This window comes from Leopardus geoffroyi, chromosome C1 (assembly GCF_018350155.1).
Source record: "Leopardus geoffroyi isolate Oge1 chromosome C1, O.geoffroyi_Oge1_pat1.0, whole genome shotgun sequence".
Lineage (NCBI taxonomy): Eukaryota > Metazoa > Chordata > Mammalia > Carnivora > Felidae > Leopardus > Leopardus geoffroyi.
This window is the reverse complement of record NC_059328.1, coordinates 187,336,285-187,362,986: the sequence shown is the minus strand read 5'-3', so window position 1 is coordinate 187,362,986 and position 26,702 is coordinate 187,336,285. Positions and strand designations below refer to the sequence as shown.

At 37.7% G+C, this 26,702-nt stretch overlaps 1 protein-coding gene across 10 annotated transcripts in view; it reads left to right on the top strand.

The window, feature by feature from the left end:
• Positions 1–26,702, top strand: part of FAM126B (family with sequence similarity 126 member B) — a 93,109-nt gene that overhangs the window by 1,851 nt on the left and 64,556 nt on the right. The window contains exon 1 of one of the 10 annotated variants that reach the window (XM_045480694.1): positions 20,880–20,907. The exons of the other annotated variants lie outside the window; for them this stretch is intronic. The gene's annotated coding sequence lies outside the window, so the exon portion shown is untranslated. Of the gene's footprint in view, positions 1–20,879; positions 20,908–26,702 lie in introns of those variants that run through there. 10 annotated transcript variants of the gene reach the window in all.

Here is a 26,702-nt window from a genome sequence, read left to right as displayed (position 1 = left end):
CTATCTCAGTCACAAAGAATACTTCTGCTTCTATTTTGGGTGCATTTCTGTAGTGTGAGTACCTGTGAACAAATCTCTGCTTTTTTGCAGGATGGTGTGCGTGTCCGTGTGTTTCTGTGTGTATGTATGTGTTTCTTCTTCTTATGTAACCAGCCTGCTAGAGCTGTCTTAGAGAACTAATGGCTGATGTTGAATGGCCAGTAGGTGTCATTGTAGAATGCAACAGAGTTGAACATTGGGTAGGAAATTACCAAGTGATTTAAAAAACACTAGTCAGAATTAGAATATAATAATAATTGGCTTATTATTTCCACGCCATTAGAAGCCCAGTTTTCTGACACATTTCCGTATTGGAGCTGTTTATAAGGAATTTGAAACACTGGGTGTAAAGAAATAAAATTTTTTGCTCTAAAATAGACCTTCAAAGCTTTTTTAACCCAACTGTTAAGCCATCTTGATATGCAGTATGGATTTGGGTTTGTTAATATGGATTTGGGTTTGTTTGAATGTTTTTAATTCACAGTTTTGGCATTTAATAGTGTTTTATTAAGTTCTATAATGATTAAGATTTTCAGCTTGACTAAGCTTTATAATAGAAAAACCAATGCTACATAATAAAACACTAAAATAATAAAATGTGGACAGAAAGTCTCCAAACAAGTTACTAGCTGCACACAAAAAAGTACTTTGTTGTTGTTCTTTTAATGCAAGAACAGAGGAATTTCTGTCTTTCATTCTTTGTGGCTTCTTAGTTTTTCTCATGTTTAAAATAGCTTCTTTTTATATTTTTATCCTGCTAGTAGACTATGTGCTTTCTCAGGATGATGACCGGAGTATTTGTCATTGTCTGAAATGTAACATAATGAATTCTGGAGGGAGCAGGCATAGAAAGCTCTGAAGGTGGCTTACAACTGGCGTGAGTACAGCCCTTACCTGCTGAGCCTTCTACTGAGCTCTTTTCTCTTTGTAGCTCTGGTCCTTTGCCTGCTGTTGATACAGTGTTTAAAAATAGAGTTGGACCTAATTCAGAAATTCTCCATGAAGGTGGCGAGTTACATATGTATCAGAATAATCTAGGAGCTAAAAAAAAAAAAAAAAAAAAAAAAATCATACGCACATATCCATTATATCACCTCCACTTCGCTTCAGATAGGGGGAATATGAAGGGAGGTAGATATATTTTGAAGAAAAAAAGACCCTCCTAGATGATATGGTTCATCACTGGCTTCCACTTTAGAATTATTCATCTAATTCACGGCTCTCATACTTGTGTAAAATAGCAATAGTAGTTTTCACTTGAAAAGAAAGGGCTGCCAAATCAACCAATATTTTTATAGCTCAATAAAATTTCACCATTTAATGTCATATTTGGGGTAGATTTTCTAGCCAGGAGCTAAAATTTCCAGAAATAAAAATTGTGTTGAATGTTTTGGTTTGGATTAGTTTTTACTTGGCAGTTAGCTGCTTTCCATAAACCAAGCTAATTTCTTCCACGATTCAGACCTGTGCTGATTTGCACAGATATTTAGTCATGTCTTGTTCTTTTAATGTCTCTGAAAGCCATCTAGTTTTAGAACCAAACTAGAATTGGACCAAAGTCCATACTTACATTAGGGTTCAGTCTTGGTATTGTACATTGGACAAATGCAAAATGACATGTATCTACCATTATGGTATTAAACAGTAGTAATAAAGCTTTTTAATCAGAATGTATTCCTTTTGTAGTTACTTCTGTCTAAATGAAAATGGGAGTGGAGAGTATATTGTGGTTCTTTCTACTTGATAATTGTAATATCTAAAGTTAATATGAATTTGCAGTCTATCATAGTACCTACTGCTTTATTGTTTGTGGAAAAACACTAGGAGTGAATGTTTCTGTTCAGTGTTCTGTGGTCAGATCTCTTGTCATTCTGTACCTTGTTCTTTTGATTTTGTTTGCTCAGTTAGCATCTAAATGTGATGATTCTTAAATCTGAGTCTTTAATCCAGAGCTTTTTCTTGATTTCTGGTTCCTATCCTATAAACCTAATTGCCTTCTAGATGAGAATGACCTGCAGGTCCCTCAAATAAAGTATGTCTAAAAGTGAATTCATGTTTTATTCTTTTATCATCTATGTGGTAAAGCTGGAACCTTGTATTATCTTTGACACTTTATATTCATATACCCCTCATGTCAATAATGATAGGTTCTGTGGACTCTACCTTCTTATTACTTTTTAAATCCCATTTACTTCTCTCAATTTCTATAACCTTTAAAAAAAGTATGAAGAGTTAGGACTTAGAGGTGTACTATCTAGATTAGAATTTGAGATCTACATTTGTAGCCTCAATTTCTTTGTTTAAAAACAGAGTTGTACAACTGTCCAATTGCATTCTTAGGCATTTATTCCAGAGAAATTGAAACTTATATTCATACAAAACCTGTACATAAATGTTCATAGCAACTTTATTACAAATAGCTCCAAACTGGAAACAATTCAGATGTTCTTCAACAAGTGAATGGTTACACAAACTGGCACACTTATACCATGGACCACTAGAACGAGCAATAAAAAAGAACGAGCTACTGATACATACAACATCCTGGAAGACTCTCAAGTGAAAAAAGCCACTCTCAAAAGGTTACATACTGTATGATTCCATGTATATAATGTTCTTTAAATAACAAAATTGTAGTGATGAAGGGCAGATTAATCATTACCAGGGGTTAGGAACCAGGGAGAGGGGAGCCTCTTGATAGAACAGTTCTGTATCTTGATTGTGGCAGTCGTTACACAAATATACATATGTTATAAAATTGTACAAAACTACACACACACACACATACACACACAAATGAGTGCTTATATAACTGGTGATAACCTGAATAACCTCTGTAGACTGTACCAATGTGAATTTCCTGGTCTTGATATTTTATCATAGTTATGCAAGATGTTACCGTTGGGGGAAAGTAGACCAAGGGTACCTGGGACCTCCTGGCACATATTTTGGGAACTTCCTGTGAGTCTATTTCAAAATAAAAAAATTTTGAAGGGTAATTACAAAGATTAAATGAGAAAATTTAAGTAAGGTTCTTATTACAGTACTTGGTGCATCATAAATACACAATAAATATAATAGTAGTAGCAGCAGCAGTAATGATAGTTCAGGCCTCTCACCTCTTTCTAGGCCTTTCACTAGGACTATTCCAACAGTCTTATGGGTCACCCTGGCTTCAGTCTTTTCTCGCTCCAGTCCATTCTACAGTGCAACCAGAGTACTCTTTCTGAAGTGCCCATCACATATTACTTACCACATGCATAATCCTTTAATGGTTCCCTGTTGTACTTTCATACATTAATTTCATTTTTTTTAATGTTTGTTTATTTTTGAGAGATAGAGCATGAGCGGGGGAGGGGCAGAGAGAGAGGGGGAGACAGAATCTGAAGCAGGCTTCAGGCTCTGAGCTGTCAGCATAGTCTGACGTGGGGCTCGAACTTGTGAACCACAGATCATGACCTGAGCCGAAGTTGGATGCTTAACAGACTGAGCCATCCAGGCACCATAATTTTATTTTTTTTAAATCATAGTGGAATGAAGCATTGGAGTCAGCATGACCTTCAGAATACTACAATAGGTGAATTAAAGATAAAAACAAAAATCTTGAGTGATTTTTCTCATCTTTAAGGTACTATTTTAAGTATTGTTACTTTAAAGTTTTGTTTTTATATTGGTGCCTAACACACTGTGCCAAAACCTAATGACTGAGGGCAAAGAGATTGATAATTTTTCATCATTCTGTAGGTTTACTGAGCAGTACCTCTGTTGGTTTCACTGGACTCTCATGTAGTTGAAACTGCCTGGAGAATTGACTGAGTTGGAAGGTCCAAGGTGTCCTCACTCGCATGTTTGCACTTGGTGCTGGCTGTCCATTAAAGTCCTTCAGTCTTCTCAGTATGGCTTCTCATTCTCTAGTAGGCTAGTCTGGCATCCTTACATGGCATTTTCAGGGCAGCATTCTAAAAAAGCGAAGGTGGAAGCTGCAGGGCTGCAAGCCCTCTTTGGGGCTTAGGCTTCACAACTTTCATAATGTTCCTTCCAAAAGCAACTCACCAAGCTAGCCTAAATTCAGGGGAATGGAGAAATAGAAGAAGACCTCTGTCACAGTCAGTTTGAGCTGCTATAACCAATACCATAAACTAGGTGGCCTAAACAACAAACATTTATTTCTCCCAATTCTGGAAGCTGGGAAGTACAAGGTCAATGTACCAGCAAATTGTGTTTCTACTGACAGCACACTTCCTGGTTCAGAAATGGCTGTCCTCTTATTGTGTTATCACATGGCAAAAGTGGGAGAGAGCTGTCTGGGGTCTCTTGTATAAGTGTATTTATCCCACTTACGAGGGCTCTACCTTCATGACTTAATCACTTCCCAAAGGCCCCACTTTCTGATACTGTTACATTAGGGGTTAGTATTTCATTATATGAATTTTGGGGAGACATATTCAGTCTATTAACAGTAACCTACAGAGAGATCAGATTATTTTCCATTTTCTTAATGTAAGGATAAAAAACACTCCCCCAAAATGACATATTTGCTAAGAACTGTGAAAAGTTTTGCTGAGACTTAACAAGTAAAAATAAAAATACAAGTACAAAAGATGTTAAATGGCAATCCAGGTAAGGCAGGTTCAAAATCTTTGTGAAATAGAATAGTTTGCATAATATGTGAGGAAATCAACCTTATTTGATTGTTATGCTTACAACAACAGCATTACTTGGGAACTTGAAGAAGGTTAATCTGTAGAAAGGTCACTGATATATTTTTTATACGAACAGCTTTTATTATTGCCTTTTTTTTTAATTAAAAAAATTTTTTTAACGTTTATTTACTTTTGAGACAGAGAGAGACAGAGCATGAACAGGGGAGGGTCAGAGAGAGAGGGAGACACAGAATCTGAAACAGGCTCCAGGCTCTGAGCTGTCAGCACAGAGCCCAACGCGGGGCTCGAACTCACGGACCATGAGATCATGACCTGAGCTGAAGACAGACGCTTAACCGACTGAGCCACCCAGGCGCCCCTTATTATTGTCTTTTAAAGTTTGTTTATTTTGAGAGAGAGTGAGAGAAGGAGAGAACCAACAGAGGGGGGGCAGACAGAGGAGGGAGATAGGATCCAAAGCAGGCTCCGCACTGACAGCAGAGACCATGATGCGGGGCTTGAATTCACCAACTGTGAGATCATGACCTGAGCCAAAGTCGGATGCTTAACTGACTGAGCCACCCAGGCACCCCTATTCAAACAGCTTTTAAACAGCTGATTTAACATCTTTCATCAAAATGTTTATTTTTTCTAACTTCTTATTTTCATATAATTTGGTCTTGCCAGTCACAGTTTTATAAGCCACAGTACTGTTCTAGAACATAACTCCCAAATGTTGGCAAGAAGTTATAGTACAGTATTATGAAATCTTGTCACTGTATCACACTACTATAAACACCCCTCCAGCTGAACTATAATAGTGCTGTACCTTCACAGAGTACAGGCTCTTTGTTTAGTCTTCCTTCCTACTCTACCCCCTATTTCAGTGGAAATATTTTATGTTTTATCATCATTAAATTGAAGCATAGCTAAGATGGCTGTTGGCATCTTAGATCACAGATTTGTTGCTTGGAGTCTCTTTTTTACCTTATCAGTAAGCAATTGTGTTTGGCTGCTAGAAACAAGAAATAACCATTGCTTAAACGGGATAGTAGTTCATCTCTTTGTCTTGTGGAAAAAAATCAGAAACTTGAAGAAAGAAAGGCGGAGAACAAAGGGGGCACACTTCTCATCTTCTAAGAAATCTTTCTAGGGGTACCTGAGTGGCTCAGTCAGTTGAGCATCCGACTTTGGCTCAGGTCACGTCGGGCTCTGTGCTGACAGCTTGGAGCCTGCTTCAGATTCTCTGTCTCCCTCTGTCTCTGCCCCCCCCCCCCCCCCACTCATGCTTTCTCTCCCTAAAATAAATATTGAAAAAAAAAAAAGAAGGAAATCTTTCTAGAATTACCCACACACTATTTCTTCTGATCTCATTTACCAGAACATAGTCATTTGGCTATAAGTGAGGTTCTGAAATGGCTTTTAGCTGAACATGTAGACCAAATCAATGGGGATAGGGGTAGGCATCTATATTGGGTGGGAACTAATAGTCTCTGCCATATTTGCTTCCTGTCTTCTCTGCTGATTCTGCTGCTGACTGCCCATTTGTTGCTGTTAAGTCATCCATCCACTAGACGTGAATTAAGTGCTAACTGTGCTCTGGCCTTGTTAGAACTGGCAATACAAACACAGCTGAGGAACGTTCCCTGTCCTAGAGAAGCCAAGAGTTTAATAATAGGACTAATAAACTTGTATACAGGTTTCTGGGAATGGAAAGTATTAAGTACTGTGTGCTATTAGGACTAGTTACCACCGTCATTCTATGTACCATATCAATTTCCAAGAGCCTTAAGATGGAGAGGGAGAGATGACTCCTTTCAAAGAGCAATATTAATGGGAAGAAATCAGTTGTTCTCTGCTTCCTAAGAAGAAGGAATGAAGGCCGTTTCCCTTCCCTAAAGGCTAGAGAAAGAGGTCCTAAAAGAATCACTCTTGATATTTTGTGTGCTTTTAAGAAGAGAGACTGTTGTTGCAAATAGCTTCCCCCCCCCCACCCAGTGTAGAGCAGAAGCTCTTTAACCAGAAAAACATGGCATGAAGTAATGATGAGTATAAATGATATTTTGATGTCTGCAATAACTGTAATTTGATATGAAACTACCTGTGATATCTGTTGGTGACCAAGACACAGAAAATACTATGGATTTTTTTTTGTTTTGTTTTTGTTTTGCCTACATTTATAATCAAATGAAATGATAAATGTTAGGTAGAGATTAATAAAAAGAATGATATAATTCTTTTCCTATCAAAGTTTATGAGTTTTGTTTACAGATTCCTGGCAGTCTGTGGACTCTAGATTGAGGATTTGTGAGTGAGGGGGAAAGAAGGGGCTCTGAATGGATACAGGGTTGTATGCTAAGAAGGACTTTAAAGAAGAAGTGACTGGGGCGCCTTAGTGGCTCAGTCAGTTGAGCGGTTGGCTCAGGTCATAATCTCATGGGTTCATGAGTTCTGGCCCACATTAGGCTCTGTCTGTGCTGACGGCTCAGAGCCTGGAGCCTACTTCTGATTCTGTGTCTCCCTCTCTCTCTGCCGCTTCCCCCACTCATTCTCACTCTCTCTCAAAAATAAATAAACATTAGAAATTAAAAAAAAAAGAATAAAGAGGAAGTGACTGCTGATGTGAGTCTTGAAAGAGTAAGGTGGTTATGCTAGAGGGTAGTTGAAAGGCATTCAAGAGAGGAGGAGGGTAGCTAGTAAATACATGGAAGTGTAAGGTAGCCTGGCATGTCATGGAGTTGCAGGTAAACATTGGTGAGGGGCATCTGTGTTGAGCCAAGGTAATTTCTATTCCTGCTGACAAGGCCATTTTGTTCATGAGCATATTGAGCAAGTACTGATGACAGAGCCCATGTAGCCAAACCTTAGATATGTACCTCTGGTCATCTCTCTCTTCAGGCATAGGGAACAACCACCTTGTGATACAACTACTTGTATATCTGCCTCCTGGGAGGATTTCCCTTTTCTGCTGTGTTTCAAGACCACCTCTGTTAGGGGTAATGCCAATGTCATATGGAACCATGTTTAAACCAGGCCTGACTTCTTTCTTTTTTTATCATAGGAAACTCTGCAGGTTCATAGATTTAGTGAAGTGTATGCCATGGATGTTTGAGCCATTTGTTTTTAAGGCTTATTTGTGCTTTGGGGACCTGTGCTAACCTCATCGTATATATAACATTTTGTAGTCATAGGATCAGTTTCTTTTTTTTTTTTTTCTTTCTTTCTTTTTTTTCTTTCTTTTTTTTTTTTCTTCCCTTTTTTTTTTTTTTTTTTCTTTCTTTTTTTTTTTAAAGTCAGGATCAGCAGGGGCGCCTGGGTGGCGCAGTCGGTTGAGCGTCCGACTTCAGCCAGGTCACGATCTCGCGGTCCGTGAGTTCGAGCCCCGCGTCAGGCCCTGGGCTGATGGCTCGGAGCCTGGAGCCTGTTTCCGATTCTGTGTCTCCCTCTCTCTCTGCCCCTCCCCCATTCATGCTCTGTCTCTCTCTGTCCCCAAAAAAATAAATAAACGTTGAAAAAAAAAAAAAAAAAAATAAAGTCAGGATCAGCTTCTTATGTAGTGGTAATAACCAATCTTCAAATAATGGCTTAAAATTAAAAAAAAAATTTGTTTATTCTCATGTAAAATTCTGCAAGCCTGGGTGACTATAGGGCAGCTATTATCTATATGATAGATCACCATTGCATCTTTATATTTATTTCTGCTCTGTAATCATAGTGGCAAGGGAAGAACACGTTGGAGAGTGCATATTGGCAATTAAATGCTTCCAGAGGAGTCATTTCTGCGTGTTGTTCAAAGCAAGTTATGAGGTCACATTTGACTTAAATAAGGTAGAGAACTATCATCTTGTGCACTGAAGGATAGGAATAGCTGTCTGATACAGTATTATTTCCACTTAATGATGGATTGCTGCTAGTACATTCAACTGGTGGGTTAGAACACCCAGTTCTTAAGGGTAGATCAGGTCACATGGTCACTTGTGCCCCATGGTCATTCTTTAAGCAGGACCCAAAAACCAAGCAAGGAGCTGTTTCTCAAAAGTAGCGTAATCATCTACAGCAGAGGACATAGCTTTATTCTAAAGCAGTGATTCTCAACCCGGGGCAGTATTGCTTCCTAGGGGATATTTGGCAATGTTTGAAGACATTTTGTTTATCATAATTTGGAGGGGAGTGCTACTGGTATCTAGTGGGGAGAGGCCAGGGATACTGCTAAACATCCTACCATGTACAAGACAGCTCCTTGCGGCATTAGGAGTGACCAACGTGCTAATTGTGCTGAGGTTGAAAAACCCTGCTCTGTGTGGGGCTCTAGTTGTAGTGTGATTATCTTATCAGAGCCTACTGGTAACTTTATACAGCTGCTTTATCATCCACCACCGATACTTCAAACGCCACTGAGTTTGCTAGATCTTACTATCCAAATAACAAAGTATCTTGCCCTGCCACACTGGCCTGCTACACTGCCTTTTCTGTCCTGGGCCCCATTTAAAACTGGCAGCTTTATGGGCTATTCAGGAAGTGGGGCAAAACAGCACTTTAAAATATGGTTTATTTTGTTTCCAGACTTTAAAGAGGTCCATATAGGACCATGTTTCTTTCTAAGTGGTGGTGGTGGGCTGATCCATGGCAGCCTGTCCTTCATTTTGAAGAGAATATCTTGACATACTCTAGTACTACACCTCTAGGGACTTCATCAAGGTCTCAGGTTCCTAAATTTTTGTGTGATTCTTCCACTCTCTGGCATGCCTGTATTTTTCCAAGGTATCTTACCAGGTAAAATAAGCACGATGTTCTCAGTGTAATGAACAAGTGAGATCCTGTGGGTTGGTGAGGTGTTCAAAGTTCTTGTAGTCTAGATTGATGAGACATGGCTTCACCACTTACTAGCCATGTGACCTTGTGACCAAGTGATGTAACCTGTCAGTGACTGCTTCTTCATCTATGAGATGGTGATAAGAACAGCACTGACCACATAGGGTTTTTATAAATAGTAGATGAATTTTTTTAAATGCTTAAGGGATGCCTAACTGGTTCAGTTGGCAGGGCATGTGACTCTTGATCTTGGGGTTGTGAGTTTGAGCCTCATGTTGGGTGTAGAAATTACTTAAAAATAAAATTTGGGGGCATCTGGGTGGCTCAGTCTACTCTTGGTTTCAGCTCAGGTCATGATCCCAGGGTTGTGGGGTCGCGCCCTGCATCAGGCTCTGTGCCGACCATGGAGCCTGCTTGAGATTCTCTCTCTCTCTCTTTCTCTCTCTCTCTCTCTCTCTCTCTCTCCCTCTGCCCCTCTCCCCCTCTCTTTCTCTTAAAATAAGATATAAAACAAAATCTTAAAATAAAAATGCTTAGAATAGTGCCTGGCATATAATGAATTCTATATAAGTATGAGCTAAAAAAAAATAATACTGGTAATACAAAATCCTTATGGAGAAAATATAGATTGGCTATGTTTTTAACTTTAGCATAGGAAAGGAGTTTATTAAAAAACAAAAAGCATAATACTATAAAGAAAAGAAGAGTGACAGATAGGACTAGCTGTTTTCTTAATTTTTAAATATAAATTGTAAAGATAAGTGGGGTGCCTGGGTGGCTCAGTCAGTTAAGTGTCCGACTCTTGGTTTTGGCTCAGGTCATGATATCAAGGTTCATGGTTTTGAGCCCCATGTCAGCCTCTGCACTGACACTGGGGAGCCTGTTTGGGATTCTCTCTCCCTCTCTCTGCCCCTCCCCTGCTTACATTCTCCATCTGTCTCAAAATAAACAAATAAACATTAAAAAAATTTTAAGGATAACCTCCTTTGTATACCTTTAACCTCCTTTGTAATTAAAATTAGAAACAGTACATCTGTTTTCTAGTACTATTCAAAAAGGAATATTGGTCATGATTAGAAAGGAAGAAATATTTAGGCACTTAGATGCCTGCCCCTGCTCTATTCCCCTTTATCCAATTTTCTGTTTTTGCTTTTTACTGATTGTAGTTCTGGATTATAGTTTAAAATGATTAACTCAAATATTTTTTGCCTTCAGAAGAGCTTTTCCTGAACTTTGTCAGTTAACTAGGTAAGGAAGAGAATTGTTTAGAGGTAAGAATGCCATCAAATCCAGATACTTCTGCCTTCCTTGAGTCTTTAAATACCAACTACTTTAAACATTTATTTGGCATTTGAAAGATTTATTCTAAAATTCAGGGGCGCCTGGGTGGCTCAGTCGGTTAAGTGTCCGACTTGGGCTCGGGTCATGATCTCACGGTCCGTGAGTTCGAGCCCCGCGTCGGGCTCTGTGCTGACCGCTCAGAGCCTGGAGCCTGTTTCAGATTCTGTGTCTCCCTGTCTCTCTGATCCTCCCCTGTTCATGCTCTGTCTCTCTCTGTCTCAAAAATAAATAAACGTTAAAAAAAAAAAATTTTTAATTCAGTGTAATTTCCTGGAATAAGTTGTATTTAAGGTATGCCCATCTTTAAATTTTTTTGTAATGTTTTATTTATTTTTGAGAGAGAGAGAATGAGTGCAGAAGGGAAAGAGAGAGAGGGAGACACAGAATCTGAAGTAGGATCCAGGCTCTGAGCTGTCAGTGCAGAACTTGATGCAGGGCTCGAACCCACAAACCATGAGATCATGACCTGAGCCAAAGTCAGATGCTTAACCAAGTGAGCCACCCAGGTACCCCAAGGTATGCCCATCTTTAGCATACAGAATACAGTCTTTGAGTTATTATTTCCCATTGAAAGGAGCCAGGATTCCTTGGAGAAATGTTTGATCACCCAGGAACTTCTTGTCCCTTTAGGAAGTTAGAAGACTATCATCATTTACTAGGTTTATGTCAGAAGGGCTTTGGAGCAGTGTTGGGGGTTCCTATGACCACTCCCAAATTTCATGGTTTGTTAGAATGACTCACAAGTTATTATATTCAGTTATACTTTATTACAGTTCAGTGATAAAAATCAGCAAAACAAAAGGCACATAAGGTGAAATCTGGAGGATACCAGGTGCAAGCTTGCAAGAATCCTCCCAGTGGAGTTGAATAGGATGTGCTAATCCCTCCAGTAATGAGTTGTGACAACATGTGCATCATGTTATCTACTAGGGAAGATATCTTGAGCCTAGATGTTCAGGGTTTTTATTGGGGGGTCAATCATACAGGCTATAGTTACTGAAGTTTCAGATCTCCTAAAGGAAAGTTGATTTTACCATAATCACGTTTGTTTGTACAAACTACCTAGACAAACCAGTACAGTTGGATTCAAAACTCCAAGCATGCAAAACACTTTTATCAGAACTTTTTTTAATTTTTTTTTTATTTTTGAAGGAGAGAGAGAGAGAGAGAGAGAGAGCGAGCATGAGCGGGGGAGGAGCAGTGAGAGAGGGAGACACAGAATTCAAAGCAGGCTCCAGGCTCTATGCTGTCAGCACAGAGCCCGACGTGGGGCTTGAACTCACAAACCGTGAGATCATGGCCTGAGCCAAAGTCAGACACTCAACCAACTGAGCCACCCAGGCGCCCCAGAACTTATTTTTTTTTAATCAGTGCATTTCAAGAGTTCGTTTTCCAGGAGCCAGCTGTTACAGGTTGAGTCCTATCGATCAAAAAGTTATGTTGAAGTCCTAACCCCCATTGCCTCAGTATTTGACCTTATTTGGAAATAGGGTCATTGCAAATGTAATCAGTTAAGATGAAGTAATACTGAAGGAGGGTTGACCTTTAATCCAGTATGACTGGTGTCCTTATAAGAAAAGAGACACAGACACAGTAAGAAGATAGCCATGTGACAACAGAGGCAGTGGTTGGAGTGCTATATCTACAAGCCAAGAAAAACCAAGGATTGCTGGCAACTCCAGAACCTGAAAAGGCAAGAAAAGATTCTCCCCATTTCAGAGGAAGTATGGCCCTGCCAACATCTTGATTTTACATTTCTGGCCTCCATCAGGATTGGGAGACAATAAATTTCTACTGTTTTAAGCCATGCAGTTTGTGGTAATTTGTTATGGCAGCCCTAGGAAAGTAATACTCTAGCCATTGGCCACAAAAACAGACCCTTCTTGAGAATGTGCAGTGTTTGACCAACCCAGGCTTGCTGAGTTAACTGATGCATTCACAGGAGCCAAGCATGAAAAAGCTTCCACAGGGCAAAGATGGAACAATTTGAGTATTAGAATAATAACTATTGTGGGTTGAAACATATCAAGTATATTGAGCCCATGAGTTTATAATGATATTTAAAGCAAAACTAATTAGCTACCAGTAGATGATGCTAGTTAACCAACTCATTTTGGAAATTGGTAACTAAAGGGAAAAAAGTTAAGCATTTATCTTATCTTAGAAAAATGCTACTACAAAGTAACCAAATACTAGATAAAGAGAAGTTTCTCTTTATAGAAGTAGTCTTATTAAATGAAGAAAGAATAATAGGATTAGGTAATTATAACCATTGGGTAACCCCTAAAGATCCCTAAGCATTAATCACCAACAGCTGCTAACATCACAGAACGTGACAATCAGACATTATGAACCTTTAGACAAGAGAACACAGCATCAACAGTCTTCCCCCAGCAAAAATGAATCTACTCTGGTCAAACTGCTGTATCCAACCACAATTTTATAAGAACTACAGAAGATAGAGGAATATATTATATTATTAGGGTACAATCAGCGAAATCCAGGCATGTGGAAGATGATAAATAACTGTTTCTTCAACAGATAAATTACAAGATACACCCCCTATAGCTTAAAAGAGATTTAAGAGACACATTATCCAATCCTGGTATGTAAACTTCATTTGGATACTGATTCAGTGTTTCAAAAAATTGACATAATTGTAAATTTGAATACCAACTGGATATTTGATTACATTTAGGAATTACTTTAAAATTTCTTAGATGTTGGGGCGCCTGGGTGGCGCAGTCGGTTAAGCGTCCGACTTCAGCCAGGTCACGATCTCGCGGTCCGTGAGTTCGAGCCCCGCGTCAGGCTCTGAATTGATGGCTCAGAGCCTGGAGCCTGCTTCCGATTCTGTGTCTCCCTCTCTCTCTGACCCACCCCCGTTCATGCTCTGTCTCTCTCTGTCTCAAAAAAAAAAAAAACAAACACGTTAAAAAAAAAAAATTTCTTAGATGTTATGATATTGTGGTTATGTGTTTTAAAAAGGTCTTATCTTTTAGCAATATATACTAAAATATTTACAGTTAAAATGATAGCCTGAATTTGCTTCAAAATAAGTGGAGGAGACACTGGGGGAGTGTAATGAAAAAAGATTGGCCATGACTTCATAATTATTGAAGCTCAATAATGGCTACCTAGGGGTTCATTATGCTAATTTCCCTACTTGTGCATATGTTTAAAATTTTCTCTATTAATTAAAAAGGGACATATTCCCAAGCTGCTATAGTTGAGAAGTCAATAGAAAAACATAGGGAAAATTCCTAGGTGATGAAATTACATCAAACTGTATTTTTCTGAAGGATTTAATGATTTGTTCATTCTCCTTTGGAATAAGTTACTTGCTGTTTTCTGGGAGTGGAAAAGTAATGAGCCTGGGAAAGAGGTTTGAGGTGAACAGAGATTAGTTACCTGTACGTTATCTTGATAATGCTTTGCCCAAATAACCCCCAGAATATAAAGTTATCAATTTCAGTTTTCATATTCTTTCTCTGCTATATTCTGTGCACTTTTGCCTCTCATTTTTGAGATCAGATCTCATTTAATTAATCTCAAGAAAAACATCTCTTTTCATGAAATTTGAAGTTGTTTCCTGGAGCCATTCAGTAAGATATAATCTAAAAAATCATTGGGGCACCTGGGTGGCTCAGTCAGTTAAGCATCCGACTTCGACTCAGGTCATGATCTCAGTTTGTGGGTTTGAGCCATGCGTCGGGCTCTGTGCTGACAGCTCAGAGCCTAAAGCCTGCTTCAGATTCTGTGTCTCCCCCTCTCTCTGCCCCTGCTTGTGCTCTATCTCTCTCTCAAAAATAAATAAACATTAAAAAAAATGGGGGGGGGCACCTGGGTGGCTCAGTCAGTTGAGCGTCCGACTTCGGCTCAGGTCGTGAACTCACGGATCGTGAGTTCCAGCCCTGCATCGGGCTCTGTGCTGATGGCTCAGAGCCTGGAGCCTGCTTCAGATCCTGTGTCTCCTCTCTCTGTTGCTCCCCCGCTTGCACTCTGTCTCTGTCTCTCAAAAATAAAGATTAAAAAAAAATTTTGTTAAGATCTTCAACTATGCATTCAAGTTACACATCACATACTTAAATGGTTTTCAGCCATTTATTGTGTGTCTAGGTATGAATATTCTTGAGTTCATCCAAGCTGGAGTTTGTTGAGATTCTTGGATGTGTAGATAATGCTCTTCATTAAATTTGGGAAATCGTAGGCCATTAATTCTTCAAATACTATTTTCGCCTTTCTTTCTCCTCCATTTTGGTCCCCTTGTGCTTACATTGATATGTTTAATGCTATCCCACAAGTCTAAGACTCTGTTCATTTTTCTCCATTCTTTTTTCATTATGTTCCTCAAACCAGATAATCCCAATTGATTTATCTTCAAGTTTACTGATTCTTCTTCTGCAAGCTCAAATATGATGTGCCTCTCTCGAGAGTTATTTATTTCAGCTATTATACTTTTCAACTCCAAATTTCTGGTACTTCAAAAACTTATCTCTATATTCTCTAATTGGAGAGATATCATTCTCTTATTCTCATTTAGTTCTTTACATGTGGTTCTTTTATCTTTGAACGTATTTGAAAGAAGTGATTTAAAGTTTTTGTTTAGTAAGTCTAACATTTGAGCTTCCTCAGGGATAGTTCTATTTACTGCTTTTTTTCCACATGGCTTTTCCATTTTTTTTAAATGTTTGTTTATTTTGAGGGGGGGAGAGGCAGAGAGAGAGGGAGAGAGAATCCCAAGCAGGATCCACACTTCTTATATAAGTAATTTTGTTGATAATTCAGAAATTCTTCCTGATTGCTAGAGTTCTTTGTCCTGTAGTTTCCTTGTGGGAAGCAAATACATCTCTTCAGTTGATGCTTGCTTACTCTTTTCTTGGCTCCTGTGTATTCAAAGGAGCCTCCAGCTTCTTTCTGTGGTCAGTGTCTCTGACAGTGTTCTCTCTCTTCCATGTGATGCATCTCTGATCCATAGTGAGCATTTGCATGATCTTCACTGACACAGTATCGAAGTGCTCATTCCAACATACCAATAAGCCTTTTTCACTCTGACATCCTGGAGTCATTAGCTAGCCCATCTCTTGCCCTTTAGGTTTCTTAAATGTGAATCACACCAGTCTAATGTATTCTTCAAGCTTCTGGTAACATACGTCAAGATCTCTGAGTAATAGCCCTGAAGTTCCTTCTTTTTGGACATGGGTTCAAGAGGTAATACTATTGGTATCTACTCCTTGGGGAAGGATGAGACACATGGCATTTCAGTAACCCTTTCTAAAAAGTACTCTCCAGTATAGTTCTCCAGGAACTTCTAAAAACTTTCGTATTTTGGCTTAAGGATTAAGATGTGTGGAAATGGATTGAAATCCTCTCCCTTGCAAACACTACATTGATTCTCTCACAACCCCTCATCTTTAGTTTTTAGAAGTTTTATTATAATGTATCTAGGTGGTGATTTGTTTTGATGGGAGGATATTCATCCTGCTTAGGATTCTCTGAGCTTCTTGGATCTGTGGTTTGATGTTTTTCATTGTATTTTAGAAAATTCCCAGCCATATTCCCTCATGTTTCTTTTATCCTATTCTCTCTTCTCTTTCTGGGATTTCAAATAAAACTATGTTAGGCAATTTGATACTGTCCCACAGTTCTTGGATGACCTGTAAATTTTTCCTTACTCTGTTATTTCTTTTTGTGTTTCATGTTTAATAATTTTTTGGACTTATTTTTAAGTTTATTAATTCCTTCCTAAACTGTATTGGAATCTCCTGATAAGCCTGGAAAAGGAATTCTTTATCTTTGAATCATTGTTGTTGGTTTTTTCTCCCCCTACCATTTCCATTTGATTTTTTCTTATAGTTCCCATTACTCTATTGTAATTACCTATCTACTCATGCATATTGTCCAACTTTTTAATAGACCCCTTAATATATTTGAGTCATGCTGGAGTGCCTGTCTGGTAGTTCTAAACTGTGGGTTATTTCTTAGCCTGGTCCTGTTGATTGCTTTCTATCTTGAGTATAGGTGGTTGTTTTTGTGTCTTGAAATTTTTTCTTGAATGCCAGATACTTTGTGTAGAATAGTAGAGACAGTTAACTTGTATTTATGCCCCCAAAAGGAGCACTTTTCTATATGGTCATTAGTGTGTGTGGGTAGGTTTAGTCAACCTGCTCAGGAGTTGAGCTGGGTTTGGGTCTGTTGCTACCGTCATTACCTTCAGTGCTTCAAAGTTTTCTGATGGTATGTTGGTATTGGTTTGTGTTAACGTGTGGACTTAGTTCTCAGAGGGTTTTCTTCAGTATTCATACTTACCCCTCAACTTTCAGCCATGCCCATCCACCTGTAACACAGAGGGGGCTGGTCTTTCACATTTGGGTGATAGGGAGATTTTTTTAACTGCAAATTCTATTTTTAAAATGGATACAGGAGTATTCATATTATCTCTTTCTTCAGTGAGTTTTGGTGGTATGTTTCTTGTAAGAAATTTGTCCATGTCAACTAAGTTGTTCAGTGTATTGGCATAAAGTTTATAAGGATTCTTTCATTTTTTCTTAATATCTGTAGAAAATAACAATAAGAAATTAATGAGAAAACAATCACGTATTTATCTTTGTAATTGCCATTTATGATATTCTTCAATCCTTTGCATAAATCCCTATTTCTATCTGATTTTCTTTCCTTCTCTTCAAAGGGCATTTCTTATAGTGCTTTTATAAAACTGAAAAAGTCTTTTTTTTTTTTTTTTTGCCTTTGTTTTTGAGAGATATTTTTGGTTTATAGAATTCTTGGTTGACAGATATTTTTTTCTTTTGGTATTTTATTTTATTTATTTTTTTCAACGTTTTATTATTTATTTTGGGGACAGAGAGAGACAGAGCATGAACGGGGGAGGGGCAGAGAGAGAGGGAGACACAGAATTGGAAACAGGCTCCAGGCTCTGAGCCATCAGCCCAGAGCCTGACGCGGGGCTCGAACTCCTGGACCGCGAGATCGTGACCTGGCTGAAGTCAGACGCTTGACCGACTGCGCCACCCAGGCGCCCCTTCTTTTGGTATTTTAAAGATAATGCTTCATTGTCTTCTGTCTTGCATCTTTTCTGTCATGCTTATCTTTGAGTCTCTGTGCATAATGTGTCTCTTTCCCCCCTTCAGTTGTTTTAAGATGTTCTCTTTATCACTAGTTTTGAGCAATTTACTGATAATGTGCTTTGGTGTGGTTTTCTTCATGTGTCTTGTCTTGGGTTTCATTGAACTTCTTGGAACTGTAGGTTAATAGTTTTTATCCAATTTAGAAAAATTTAGAAAATTTTTTCATCATTGCTTCTTTCAAAAATAAGGTTTTTTTTTATCCCTTTTCTTCTCTCTTTTCTCCTTTGGGGAATCCAGTTACAAATATTGTAGGCTGCTTGAAAATTGTCCCACATCCCACTAGTGCTTTGTTTTAATTCTCTTTTCTCTGTTTCATTTTGACTAGTTTCTGTTGCTGTGTCTTCAAGTTCACTAATTTTTTTTTTTTCTGCAATGTCTACTGTGCCATTTTTCCTATTCAGTGTAATTTTTACCTTGTTATGGCTTTTATTTTTAGAACTTTGAGTTAGGCCTTTTAAAAAAAAATCTATGACTCTACTTAATGGTTTGAATATTTATTGTTTTAAAGTTTTTGCTTATTGTAACATTACTTAATTTTGGGTGAGTTTTGATCAGTTTTTCTCTTCATTTTGGATCTCGTTTTTCTGATTCTTTGCATTCTTGGTAGTTTTTGTTATTGGATGTTTGAGACTGTGAGTTTTACCTTGGGGTGTTCTGGATATTTTTGTATTGCTATAAATATTTTTTAGGTCTTCCCTGGGATATAAAAGTATTGGCAAACAGTGATTCTTCCAGGTTTTGATAATAAGATTTATTAAGCACTACTAGAGCTTTGTTCAGTAAAAGGCTAATTATTCTCCATTATTTACAAAGGACTCTCATGTACTTTACCCAATTTTCAACCTGGTTGGTGAGAGTAGGTTCTATTGCTGGCTCTGCATGAATTCTGGGCATTGCTACTTCTAATTCTTTAGGCATTTCTTTCCCTTACTTCTTCCCTTTCCCTGGCTCACACACATATGTGCCGATCAATTCTCATCTGACTACAAGAAGAGAACCTTCTACAGATAGCTAGAGTTCTTTCTCTGTGCTGCTCTTTCCTTACTCTATCCTACAAACTCTAATACCTTGATCAGCCTGGACTCTCAGCTCTACCTCCTTAACTCAGGAAGTCAGCCAGGTTCCACCTGCTTTTTCCTTCCTTACAATGCAGCCTGGAAACTCTCCCAAGGAAGGAAAATGGACAACTTCATTGTTCTTCATTATGTGTGCCCAGTGCCTTGAAAAATGATGTTTATAATCCTCCCCACCTTTTGATTATGTCAGGCAAGAGAGTAAATTCAGTTCCTATCACTGTCTTCTCTAGAAATAGCCTTTCTCTCTTCACTTTTCTTTTTTCCCTCATTACGAGGATCATGACTGAGGGTAAGTATATTGTCTCTCATCCTAGTCTAACCTCAGTCTTAGGCTTGCCTTTTGTTTAGGAACTCACAGTTTTCTTGCCCCAACCCTTACCCCCAAACAGTCATAGACCTGTCCCTAGGTATTGGGCATATGTATTGCTGATATCTTTTTCTAGCCTTTGGCTTGACTTGTCACTCATTCTGTCTTTTCATGACAGATTTAATACAGTACAATTAATGTATTTTTCATTGTTGTTATAGTGCTTTTTTTTATTGCTCGTTTGGCTGCTTCAAAGACACAAAGATGGTTGCTATGGTTTTTTTTTTGTTTGTTTGTTTTGTTTCGTATACTTCGTATACATTTAGATCTGTGTTCTACTTGGGATGTAATTTTGTGAATTGTGTAAGTTTAGAGATCATGGTACATTATTTTCCATAGTGATGTGATATCCAGTTGACCTAGCATCTTTTATTTAAAAGACTGTCTTTTGGGGCAGAGGATCTGAATAGACATTTTCCCAAAGAAGACTTACTTACTTACAGACAGCCAGTGGGTACATGCAAAGATGCCCACCTTCACTAGTTATCAGGGAAATGCAAATCAAAACTACAGTGAGGTATTCTCACACCTGTTTGAATGGCTGTTATCAGAAAGATAAGAAGTAACAAGTGTTGGCAAGGATTTGGAGAAAAGGGAACTCTCTGCACTGTTGGTGGGAATGTAAATTGGCATAACCACTATGGAAACAGGTATGGAGTTTCCTCAAAAAATAAAAAAAATTGAACTACCATATGATCCAACAATTCCACTTCTGGGTACTTATTCAAAGAAAACACAAGAACCTAAAAAGATACCTGCACCCCCATGTTCATTACAACTTTATTTATAATACCAAGATATGGAAACAACCTACTGTCAATGGATGCATGGATAAAGAACATGAGGTAGATAGATAGATAGGTATAGATACACATATGGATATGGATATAGATATAGATATGATATAGATATAGATACAGACAGACATAGATATACAATTGACAATTTGGGGTTAGGGGCACTGACACCCTGCACATTCAAAAATTTGTGTATAACTTGTGAATTCCCCAAAACTTTACTAATAGTCTCCTGTTGACCAGGAGCCTTACCAATAATATAGTTGATTAACATAGATTTTGTACATTATAGGTATTATATACTGTATTATAGTAAAGTAAGCTAGAGAAAAGAAAATTTTGAGAAAACAAGGAATAGAAAATACATTTTACAGTATTTATCCACAAAATCTGTATGGAAGTAGACCTGTGCATTTCAAATCCATGTAGCTCAGGAGTCAACGGTATTGACGTCTTAACAATATTAAGCCTTCTATGACCATGGGATGAGTTTTCCTTTATTTATGTCTTTAGTTTCTTTAACCAATGTCTTGTAGCTTTCATTGTACAAGTCTTTAGCCTCATTGGTTAAGTTAATTTATAAGTATTTTATTCCTCTGGATACTATTGTAATAGAATTTTTTGGTAAATGGAATTTTTCCTTTTCAGACTGTCCATTCTTAGTGTACAGAAATGCAACTGATATTTGTGAGTTAACTTTGATTCTGCTACTTTTGGATATGTTTATAGTTCTTTTGGTGGAGTCTTTAGGGTTTTATACATTATATATACAAACATGGTTTTTGCTTTTTCCTTTCCAATTTGGATGCCTCTTATTTCTTTTTCTTGTATATTTACCCTGGCTAGAACTTCCAGTACTATGTTGAATAAAAGTGGTGAAAACAGACATCTTTGCCTTGTTCCTGATCTTAGAGAAAAAACTTTCAGTCTTTCAACCTTGTGTATGATGTTTTCTGGGATTTTCATGTACGGCCTTGATTATGTTAGGATAGATTCTTTCTATTTTTTTTTTTTTTTACATTTTTTATTGAAAAAGGTGTTGAATTTTGTTACATGATTTTCTTGCATGAATTGAGATTATCATGTGGCATTTTCCCTTCATTCTAGTAATTGCGTATATTACATTTTTTTATGTTTGACTCATCCTTGCATTCCAGGAAAAAAGTTCTACTTGGTTATAGTGTATAATCCTTTTAATATGCTGCTGAATTCTGTTTGCAAGTATTTTGTTGAGGATTTTTGCATTGATGTTTATAAAAGATTTACGGATCTCTTGTTTTGTTGTGTCTTTGTCTGGCTTTGGTATCAGGGTAATATTGGCCTCATAGAATGAATTATGAAGTATTCCCGCTTCTGTTTTTTCAGAAGTTTGGGAGGATTGGTATTAGTTCTTTAAATGTTTGGTGGAATTCATCAGTGAAGCCATCAGGTCCAGGGCTTTTCTTTATCAGAAGATATTTAACTGCTGATTAAATCACTTTACTAGTTATAGATCTATTCATATTTTCTGTTTCTCATGATTTAGACCTGGTAGTTTTTTTATTCCCAGAAATTTGGTTCTCCAATTTGTTGGTGTACAATATTTCATAGAATTCTCCTATAACTCTTTTTATTTCTATAGAATCAGTAGTAATCTTCCCCTTTTCATTTCCAATTTTAGTATTTTGTGTTCTCTCTTTTTTTCTTAGTCCATCTCACTAAACCTTGTCAATTTTCTTAATCTTTTCAAAGGACCAACTTTTGGTTTTATTGCTTTTCTCTATTGTTTTTCTGTTCTTTATTTCATTTATCTCTGTTAATCTTTATTTTCTTTTTTTTAAGTAAACTGAGACTTCTATCATCAATGGATTTTTATTTATTTATTTAAGATTTTAATTTTTTTAAATGTTTATTCATTTTTGAGAGAGAGAGAGAGAGAGAGAGAGAGAGAGAGAGAGAATCCAAAGCAGGCTCCAGGCTCCAAGCTGTCAGCACAGAGCCTGACACAGGGCTCGAATCCACAAACTGTGAAATCCTGACCTGAGCTGAAGTCAGACGCTTAACCGACTGAGCCACCCATGCACCCCAATTTTTGTTATTTTCATCCTTCTGCTAGCTTTGGGCTTATTTTTTCCTCCTTTTTCTAGTTTCTTTCTTTTTTTAAGTTTTCTTGTTTATTTGAGACAGAGGGAGCCCGAGCTTGCACACATGCACGTGTGGGGGAGGAGCAGAGAGAGAGGGGGAAAGTCTCAAGCAAGGCTCCGTGGTATAAGCTCAACGGGGCTCAATCTTATGTCTGATGCTCAACCTACTGAGCCACTCAGGCGCCCCCTTTTCTAGTTCTTTAAGTTGCAAAGTTAGGTTGTTTTGATTTGAGAGCTTTTTTTGTTTTTTAATATAAGCATTTATAATTCTAAATTTCCTCCTTAGCATCACTATTGCTACATCTCATAAGTTTTGGTATATTGTGTGTTTACTTTCCTTTGTCTCTTAAGTATTTTGTAATTTATTTTGTGATTTCTTCTTTGGCCTTTTGGTTATTTTAAAATCTTTTGTTTAATTTTTACAATTTTATGGATATTCCCATTTTTCTTCTGTTCACTTCTGACTTACTCCTGTTATGATCCCAGAAGACACTATGTGTGATATCTGTTTTTCTTAAATCTATTGATATTTAATTTGTGTCCTAACATATGATCTGTGTTGGAAAGTGGCCCAGTTGTACTTGAAGACTATATCAGCTTTTGTTGGGTAGAGTGTTCTGTATATGTGTGTTAGATCTGGTTGGATTATTGTGTTGCTTACATCCTCTGTTTCTCTAATTTCCTTTTGTCTGCTTGTTGTATCCATTATTGTGATGGGGTATTGAAGTCTCCAAATGTTATAAAACTGTTTCTCCCTTCAGTTCTGTCAGTTTTGCTTCAAATAATTTGATGGTCTGTCATTAGGTGCATAAATGTTTATAATTGTTACATCTTCTTGCTGTATTGAACCTTTTATTACATATAATGTCCTTTGTCTCTTTTTTGAATTAAAGTTTATTTTTCAGATATTAGTATAGCCATCTTTAATCTCTTTTAAGTTACCATTTGCATGGACTATCTTTTTCCATTCTTTTACTCTCTGTGTCTTTGGATTTCAAGTGAGTCTTTTATAGACAGCATATATTTGGATCATGCCTTTTTATCTGTTTTGCCAAACTCTTTTGAAGAGTTTAATCCATTCACATTTATAGTAATTACTGATAAAGAATTCTGTAGTTTTGCTATTTGTTTTCTACATATTTTATCTTTTTTTGTTCCATATTTCTGCATTGCTTTTGCATTTAGTTGATTGTTTTAGTGAAATGTTTAAATTTATTTGTCATTTCCTTTTGTGTATATTCTATAGCTGTTTTTGTGTGTATATGTGGTTATTGTGGAGATTGAATTTAATAACCTAAAGTTGTAACACTGTAATTTGAATTTGTACTAATTTAACTTCAATAACATAATAAATCTCTACTTCTTTACAGATCCCTTCCTACCCCTTTCAGTTGTTGAATGCATCTTTGTACATTGTATGCTCCAAAACATAAATAATTCCTTAAAATGCATTAGTCTTGATCTAGTTGACAGCAAAATAAATGTCAAGGTTGGTAACTATACATTACCTCACTGTGCAGTCGTGACAGTCTTTTTATGATACTCAGCATGGGACAGTCATAATTAAATTAACCTCAGTGCCTCTTAAGTGCATGGGACCTAAACGAAATAGTCGTGTAAAACCCGTACCTTGAGCAGATTCAGCTTTCCTCCTAAACATTTTTTACAAATTAAGAAGTGTTTGCAAATAAATAAATGTATTAGTTTAAGTTATGTAGAAAACAAAATGTGGACATATATGCCAGTTACAATAATACTAGCTTTTAGACCAATAGTTGGTTCTTTTTAATGTATTAGTCTCCTAAATCGTGTAAAAAAAATGGTTATAGGGACACCTGCGTGTCTCAGTCGGTTAAACATCCAACTTCAGCTCAGGTCATGATCTCACAGTTTGTGAGTTCGAGCCCCACATTGGGCTCTGTACTGACAGCTCAGAGCCTGGAGCCTGTTTTCGATTCTGTGTCTCCCTCTATCTCTGTCCCTCCCTCGGTCTTTCTCTCAAAAATAAGTAAACATTTTTAGAAAATGGTTATAAGTCATTGTTACAATAATATTAACTTATAATGGTCCATGTATTTGCCTTTGCTGAGATTTTTATTCCTTCACACAGCTTTGAGTTTATTGTCTAGTGTCTTTTTATTTCATTTTGTAGGATTCCCTTGAGCATCTCTTGTAAGACATGTCTAGTGGTAGTGAACTCTCCCTTAGCTTTTTTTTTTTTTGATCTGGGAATGTCTTATTTCTTGTCTCACTTTTGAAGAATAGTTTTGTCAGATGTAGGATTCTTGGTTGCCAGTTTTTTTTCTTTTAGCACTTAGAATATATCAGCCCACTGCCTTCTGGGCTTTAAAATTTCTTATGAGAAATCTGCTTATAGTCTTATTGAGGGTTCCTTTGTATCTGAGCTCACTTCTGTCTTACTGTTTTCAAGATCCTCTTTGTCTTTCAACAGCTTGATTATAATGTGTCTCAGTGTGGGTCTCTTTTGAGTTCCTCTTACTTGGAGTTGACTGGACTTCCTGGATGTTTATATTCATGTCTTTCATCAAATTTGGGATGTTTTCAGCCATTATTTCTTTAAATATTTTCTTTACTGGGGTGCCTGGGTGGCTCAGTCAGTTGAGCATCTAACTCTTGATTTTGGCTCAGGTCACAATCCCAGGGTCATGGGATTAAGCCCCACATTGGTTCTGCTTAAGATTCTCTCCCCGCCCCCCTCCTCTCCGTATCCTCCCCTCTCCCCCTCCATCTCTCTCTCCCTCCTCTCCCCTCTCTCTTGCTCCTGTTCTCTCTCTCTAAAATTAAAAGTTTTTTAAACAATGAATGAATGAATGAATACATACATACATACATACATACATACATACATACATACATATTTTCTCTACCTCTTTCCCTCTCTTCTCCTTATAGGACTTACACAATGCATATCTTGATCTACTTGTTGGTAGATAGGTCCCTTTGGCCTCTGTTTATTTTCTTCAGTCTTTTTGTGTTTTTCAGACAGGATAATTTTCATTGTCCTACCTTGAAGTTTACTTTCTTTCTTCTGCCTACTCACATGTGCCTGTGTATCCCAGAAGTGAAATTTTCATTTCAGTTATTGTATTTTTCAGCTGCAGAATTTTTTTGGTTTTGTTTTAGTTTTTCTGTCTCTTTATATTTCCATTTTATTCATATCTCATTTTCTTAACTTTCTCCACGTATTCCTTAGTTCCTTAAATACCTTTAAGACAGTTGTTTTAAAGCCTTTGTCTAATATATCTGCCATCAGGTCTTCTTCAGGAACAGTTTTTCTTTGAATGGGCCACTCTTCCCTGTTTCTTCACACACCTTGTGTGGTTTTTGTTGTTGTTGTTGAATGCTAGACATCTTTTTTTTATAAATTTTTTTTTCCAACGTTTATTTATTTTTGGGACAGAGAGAGACAGAGCATGAACGGGGGAGGGGCAGAGAGAGAGGGAGACACAGAATCGGAAACAGGCTCCAGGCTCTGAGCCATCAGCCCAGAGACCGACGCGGGGCTCGAACTCACGGACCGCGAGATCGAAACCTGGCTGAAGTCGGACGCTTAACCGACTGCGCCATCCAGGCGCCCCTAGACATCTTAATATAACAATGTGAAACTCTGGAAATCAGATTTTTGTCCTTCCTTAGGGTTTTCCATCCTTTTTTGTCCCTCCCACCTTGTTTTTGTTTTTATTTTGTTGTTTGTTATAAGCTATCTCCGTGCCAAGGGTCAGCCTAAGATGTAAACTTAATGTCTTTTCTGTGCACATTCTGGGCATGCATGATCACTTTCTGTTTTTCCCTTCATATGCAGTTGTTTTTGTCTTGGTCTCCAATGTCTGGCTCCCAAAAGGGGAAAAAGAGAAAAATGGAGGTGGGGGGGGAATATGGGAACAGGCCATTAAGTCCCCTGGAAGTCACTTTAGTGGGAGGAGTGAGGCTTACAACAATGAGGGGAGATGGGACAACAATGGTTGCCCAGCTCTTTTTCTGTACCTCCATGATCAGAAGCAGCAGTCAGCAATCAGAGCACAAATATTTGATATTTGTTGGACAGAGTCCTATTTGCCCATCCTGGCCCCTGCAAGCTGCTATAGAAACAAGTGCTTTGCTCCTTGCTATGTGGCTCAGGGTGGGGGATGGGTAGCTATTGCTGTGCTGAGAGCTGAAATTGACCAAAATTAATCACAATTAAAATAAAAACCACAGGTCTTTCCATGGAAGTTTTAAGCATTCAGTAGACTTCAGAGTTCCAAAACATATTCTGCAAGTATGATTGTTGTCTAGATGCTGATAGACTCCTGGTGCTCTTAACTCTGTCATCTTCCCAGAGTCCTTTCCTCCACCTTA